The 6,000-nt window shown below is 39.6% G+C and overlaps 1 protein-coding gene across 1 annotated transcript in view; it reads left to right on the top strand.

Moving 5' to 3' along the window:
* The first annotated feature begins 4,272 nt into the window (after positions 1-4,272).
* Positions 4,273-6,000, top strand: part of ndl (serine protease nudel) — a 123,796-nt gene continuing 122,068 nt past the window's right edge. The window contains exon 1 of the mRNA XM_081729538.1: positions 4,273-4,480. The gene's annotated coding sequence lies outside the window, so the exon portion shown is untranslated. The remainder of the gene's footprint in view (positions 4,481-6,000) is intronic.

Here is a 6,000-nt window from a genome sequence, read left to right as displayed (position 1 = left end):
TATATACTAGTACGGGCGGTCCCTGGTTCGATTCCCGGTGGGGACACTCGGTCGAAAAAGTGTAAAACGCTTTTTCAGGCCAGCTACCCTAAATGAGGTTTTCATGGGTTCTCCTCATTCACACCAGGCAAATGCTGGGGTGGTACCTAACTTATAGGTCCCAGGCCGCTTCCTTCCTTCCCCAATCCTTTCTTCCTTCCCTTTCCCCGGATTGAGTGCTCGCCGAGGGGCGTGATCCCTCAAAACGTGAAGGGCTAAATGGCCTTAGAAGCCGAAAGCCCAAAATCTAAATCCTAAATCCTGTATATATACACACTGTAAATTCAAATTATAGGGCATGATAACTCAGTGGTAGAGTGTTCACTCATTTCAAGTGCGAGGGATCCCTAGTTCAGTTTCGGAGCATTTAAGTTTCTGGTCGACAATCTTGTGTCCATGAGTTTCCTCAAGGTTCTACCTTTCCTCCCACATTCTGATTCCACAAATTCTTTTGCAATCCTTCTCCTTTAGCCTAGGGCATAAACATAGGACGTAAAAATAAATGATGTTATTTTTAAATACAAACTTTAGCTTTTATGTCCCACAGCCGGAGAACCAAGTATCTGCATAGGAAAAAGTTTCACATAATCATGTATTAAGGAAATCAATATCTATCCCCATGTTAGGTTCGGGCAGGTTTTGGTGAGTTGTCTATAGACCACATACGATAGGGCCTATACTGTATACTGCCCTTTGCAATTGATTTCTTAATTATTTTTAGAAAAATCAGCTGAAGGCAAGGGCACCCATGTAGTGGTTTCCAAGGGGAGGGGCAAGTATAAGCGACGTTTTAAATACAGTTTCAAATTTTGCTGTAACTAATGTAAAAATTCTATTGGGTTTTCAATATTCCCAAGTACAATTTCCTCCTAGGGGGCGAGCGCCCCCTTGCCCCCTGATGGGCGCCCTTTGCTGAATGACAAAAAGTAAAGTGTATATAAGAAGATTTAAAAGTAGCTTGAAGCTTTTAAAACTGGCCCTTTTATTTGTTCCAAAATACATTACAAAAGCAAATTACGAGATGTCCGCGTAAGAACTATTTGATACAGGGATGCGCACGAGACGAGTCGAGAAACGGCTCTTCCAATAGAGAAATATACATTTTTCGAGTCGAGACCACTTTTACAGCACATTTTCGAGACGAGACAGCCACAAATCTTGTCTCGTGAGCATCCCTAATTTGATAGTTTAATGCAATTAGTGGATGGAGTAATGTCCACAATTTTATTTTTAGTTAGTACTAACAGAATACCCGTTCTTTGCTCGGGGAGAATACGTTTCATTTTGGACATAAAGTACTAATGGGGGCTGAATTTGGATTTAAACGGCATCGGAAGTGTCACTGTTCATTTCAGTGACCCCGAATACTATGGATTCGACACTAATATCGGCCATTTTCGATCACTTTTAAATATCTCCTCCTTTCCTCACATCTACGTTGCACCGTCAAAGTGAAATGATAAAAATCGTCTCAGTCTCAAACCTTGTGATACGTTGAAAATTTGATCAAGATCGGTCGGATGGTTCAAGAGTTATTAAGTTATAAACATAATCACTTTCATTTTTATATATAGAAATGTAGGTATATATATCATTTTCAGTGAGTTCACCATGAACTCAATACTTCGCCACCGAGAACCGAACCTGCGATCAAATAGGCCTATATCAAAGGCACGGGAGCCATCCAATCGACCAACTAAGAGGATATTCCCCATTGTTATTATTGATGACGCGCATGCTTCCTATCCGCGTGGTTCCGGGTTCGATTCGTGATACTTGTACAGCATACAAACCCGAAATCCTAACTTTCCTCTGAATCTAGTCTAATTTTAGGGGCAAATTTAGTAGTTTTAATATAATTTGTCCTTATATTGAATTTGAACCCCTATCTAAATAAATTCCTGCATACGTCTCTGGTGCACAAAGGTAATTAAAGCTCATCACCCCCTCAAAATATGACATTTTGTTTTGTTGGGTTTTAAATATGTTAAAAGTCAGCTTTAAAAAAGATACTTTATTTCAATAAATTGACAACTTCCAGAGCAGTGGTTTTTTCAGAAATAATGTTTCGGGGGGGCACTGCTGATACTTTTCTATTTATTATATTATAAACGTATTATTTTGGTCTGCTCCGGGGGGCACTCTCAGAGCTCCGGGGGCAGTGCCCCCCAAAAACAGGTCTGGAAGAAACACTGTTCCAGAGAACAAAACTTTAGAATGCATGACTATTGAAAAAAAAAAAAAGAATCAAAACTTTTCATTGTCGTCTGTACATGCATTCCCCGCACACCCCGTAGCTGCGCTATGCTGCAAGGCTTTTAAAACAGCTTTTAGGAATCGATTTGAACCGAAAATAACAAAATAAAATGAAATCTTTTGAGTTTTACGTCCCATGTTTATTGCGGCTATGCTAAAGGGGACAGTGATGAGAAATGAATGAAAACTGTGAAATGAAGAAAGTGGGAGAAACGGGAGAACCCCCAGGAAATCCGCGGACATGCTGTTTGTACACCACAGAGCCCCTTGACACGAGCTAGTATCGAACCAGGGACCCCACGCACCAAATTTAAACGCTCTACCACTGAGCCATCTCTGCCTAGCAAAATTAATAGAATATTCCTTCGTAGGACCTATCTTTTGGGACTCGAATTTTGCTTAGTATATCATGTGTTTTGTATTGTCCTTCGTATCCAGGGGGTCTAGGGGGCCGGGCCCCTCCCTAAATTTTGGATGGGGCCCCTATAATTTTCCCGGTAGGCTGGCAAGTGAATTATGATATGGTGATTAACTATAATATAGTTGGATTGCCCCCCCTAACTTCAGCCCCCCTACATTTTGGGGCTGGCTACAGGCCTGCTTCCACCACTTGTTTCGTTCCCAATCTTCATTTAGTTTAAGAGGCACAAGCCTACGACGTGACACTCAAAAACAAATGAATCCTCATCGAAAGCGTACGGATAAAAATAAGATGGAGACATCTCCCAAAAAGACGCCTCGTGTGTGAAATATGCGTAGCATGTATAAGGTTGTGTTCGAAAAGATGGGTAAAGAGACCTTTGGGTAGGCCGGGAAGAAAGTGCGAGGGCTATATAAAGCAGGATGTTAAAGATGCAGACAGAAACAATTTTAACTAGGACAGTGGCCCAGTAGTATTACGCTCATCTCTGGTGCAAAAAATCTCGGGTTTGATGCCAAGTCATATGGTAGACAATGGGTTTCCTTTTCTTCATTCTTCTTCCAGCAGTTTTACATAAATGAAATGGAATATCTCAGTTTATCCTCCCACGATTATAACCTTTAAACTTAGAAACACGATGATTAAGGCAAGTGAATGATGAAGATGATGACAGAATTGGTGGAATGATAATGTGGAATGAAACAGGAGTACTGCAAGAAAACCCCCATAGATACGATGTTGTCCACCACAAACTTTCTTGGCCAGGTTTCGAACCAGGACCCCACGCACCAGAGGCTAGCGCTCTACCACAGAGTCACCATGGCCCCTTTTATATAAATAGTTTCCTAACTTACATGAATAGTTTGTATAAAAATTTCTTAAATAGTATAAATAAATAGTTCACATCAATGCATCGTCTCTTTTACTTCTTTTACGTGGAATCGTAAAACAAAGATTTCAATTTTCAACCATTTTGTCTGAGTTGGCTTGACAGAATAACATTTCACGGTAATCTTTTGCTTCTGTAGTAATGAACTTTTTGTGTATGTTAAGGGTCTTCACTACAGCTAAATTAAACTACCGCTAATTTTAGAGTTTTTCTGTAATACTTTCAAAACAAATAAAAATATTCGAAAAGCAGAAACGTAGTGAAATAGACAATGCGATTTTGCATGTGATCTTTTACCACAATTCACCTATCTGCTTTTGGTATGCCGCTGTTTACAGAACTCGCAAGAAATGCTAAATCTATCTACAGTTGCAAATCCAAAGCAGATAGATGAGTTATGATAGCGGTTATCACATGCAAAATCGTATTGCCTAGTTCACTGCGTCTCTGCTTTTCGAATATATTTATTTGTTTTGAAGATATTACAGAAAAACTCTAAAATTAGCGGTAGTTTGATTTTGCTGTAGTGAAGGCCCTTAAACTTAGCGTTACTTAGCTAATGTCGCTATAGCTTCGAGATGGATTCCAATTACATATTCTGTATATGTTTGCACTTTGAGGTTCAACTTTTGGCCAAGGGGTAGCAGTACTGTCGTGTTTATCAATTCCAGCGTAAATTGCGTTGTTTCAACTGGACTGCGCTGTTTGGTAGGTCAAACGCTTCCGTGTGCCTGGTAGACTTGATTTTGATTTGGTAAACGCATTACGAAATGACAGATATTTGGAACTGAAGAACAGAAGTTGGTAGATGTTTGCAAGTACCTGAATGAAACTTTACTTGTTTTGTGCTTTTAAATGTTAAAATAATTATCAAGGCAAGTTTCATATTTTAATCTGTAGAAATAAACGAAATATGGTAAACCTAGTTTATATCTAGTTGGCAAGGTTGTGGTAATTGGATAGTAATTCTTAATTATATTTTTACTAGTACAATAATTGCAATAGAGAAACCATTAAAGTCATATGATGAGGATTTTGTACAGTACAATGCAGTGAGCAAGGACGTACGTAAGGGGTGGGTTCTCGAGGGTCCGGACCCCACTGAAATCCCAACTTTTCTGAAAATTAGTCTAACTTCAGTGCTGATTTTACAAATTTTAATACAATTTATCTTCATATTCAATTTTGACCACCAAAAAGTTTGAAACACTCCCGAAATAAATTGCTGCGTACGTATACCTAGCAGTGGGTGATGTCTCCTCTTTCAGGAGACAGCTGTCGAGGCATGTAATTGCTAATTAATATTCGAGGAGGATCTTCCTTGACGTAGTTTTGTTCTAACGCGGTGTTGCCTACGTACGAATTGACAGAAAATGTCAATGCATTAATAAATAATAATTAATCATCAAATAAAAGCATTAAATATCAAATGTGCATGTGCAGATGGAAATACTTGTATCAATCGAGTCGAGGCTTGTTATATGAGAATATTAATTACAATCAGTGGCGTATTTAGGGGGGCTTCCGGGCTTGAGCCCCCCCCGAAATCTTACTATAGTAAAGTATATGAAATATCTTGCAGAATTTTCGCATTTTCAGGCAAAGCCCCTCCGAAACAAAATCGTAAATACGCCACTGATTAAAATTGAAGAATGGAGACATTATGGCTGAGCAGTAGAGCGCACACCTCTAGGTGACCCTGGTTCCCAGGCCGTGAGAGTTTGTGGTGGCTAACATCTCGCCATAGGTTTTCTGAGGACTCGCACATTCTCATTCCATTAGTTCCTTTCATAATGATCCAACTTCACTAATCATCCGAGAAGAAACACGGTGACTCATCGGTAGAGCGTTTACCTCTGGTGCGCGCGGTCCCTGGTTCGATCTCCGACTAAATAAGTGCATGACTATTCGATGCGATCGCAATGCGTTTTTATGGCTCATGCGTACGCTTGAAATACGCTGACCATGTATTTAAATATGGATGGCTAATCACAATGAGCTGCAAACGCGAAAGCAATAAAAATGCGCAGAATACGTTGGTTCGAGCGTATTTAGTGCGTTTCGGAACAGACCACGTGCTCTTTCGGAATCAGTAAAAGATGTTTAAAGGAAGGGAAAAAAGGAAAGACGAGTTGCTAGGCAACGGGATTTTAGCAAGAAACAGGTGCTTGGAAGATGCTTTGTGCAGAGTATTGGAACTTCATTATAAAGTATGTGCTTGTATAAAAAAAAAATACAAGGAAATTCCTAAAAATTAGCTAATCGGAGAAAAATATATGTAACACAATAGTTATTTCTCGTGATTCGCATGAATAAGGATGTGGCAGTAAGGCCTGGAAACCCTGACTGGTTCACAGTATGATTTATAACTCTGGCGAAAGTAAATTACCGAGTA

The sequence above is a fragment of the Thermobia domestica genome, chromosome 10 (assembly GCF_964235325.1).
Source record: "Thermobia domestica chromosome 10, izTheDome1.hap1.1, whole genome shotgun sequence".
NCBI classification, from domain to species: domain Eukaryota; kingdom Metazoa; phylum Arthropoda; class Insecta; order Zygentoma; family Lepismatidae; genus Thermobia; species Thermobia domestica.
The sequence above is the reverse complement of the archived record's forward strand: the minus strand, read 5'-3'. Positions and strand labels throughout refer to the sequence as shown.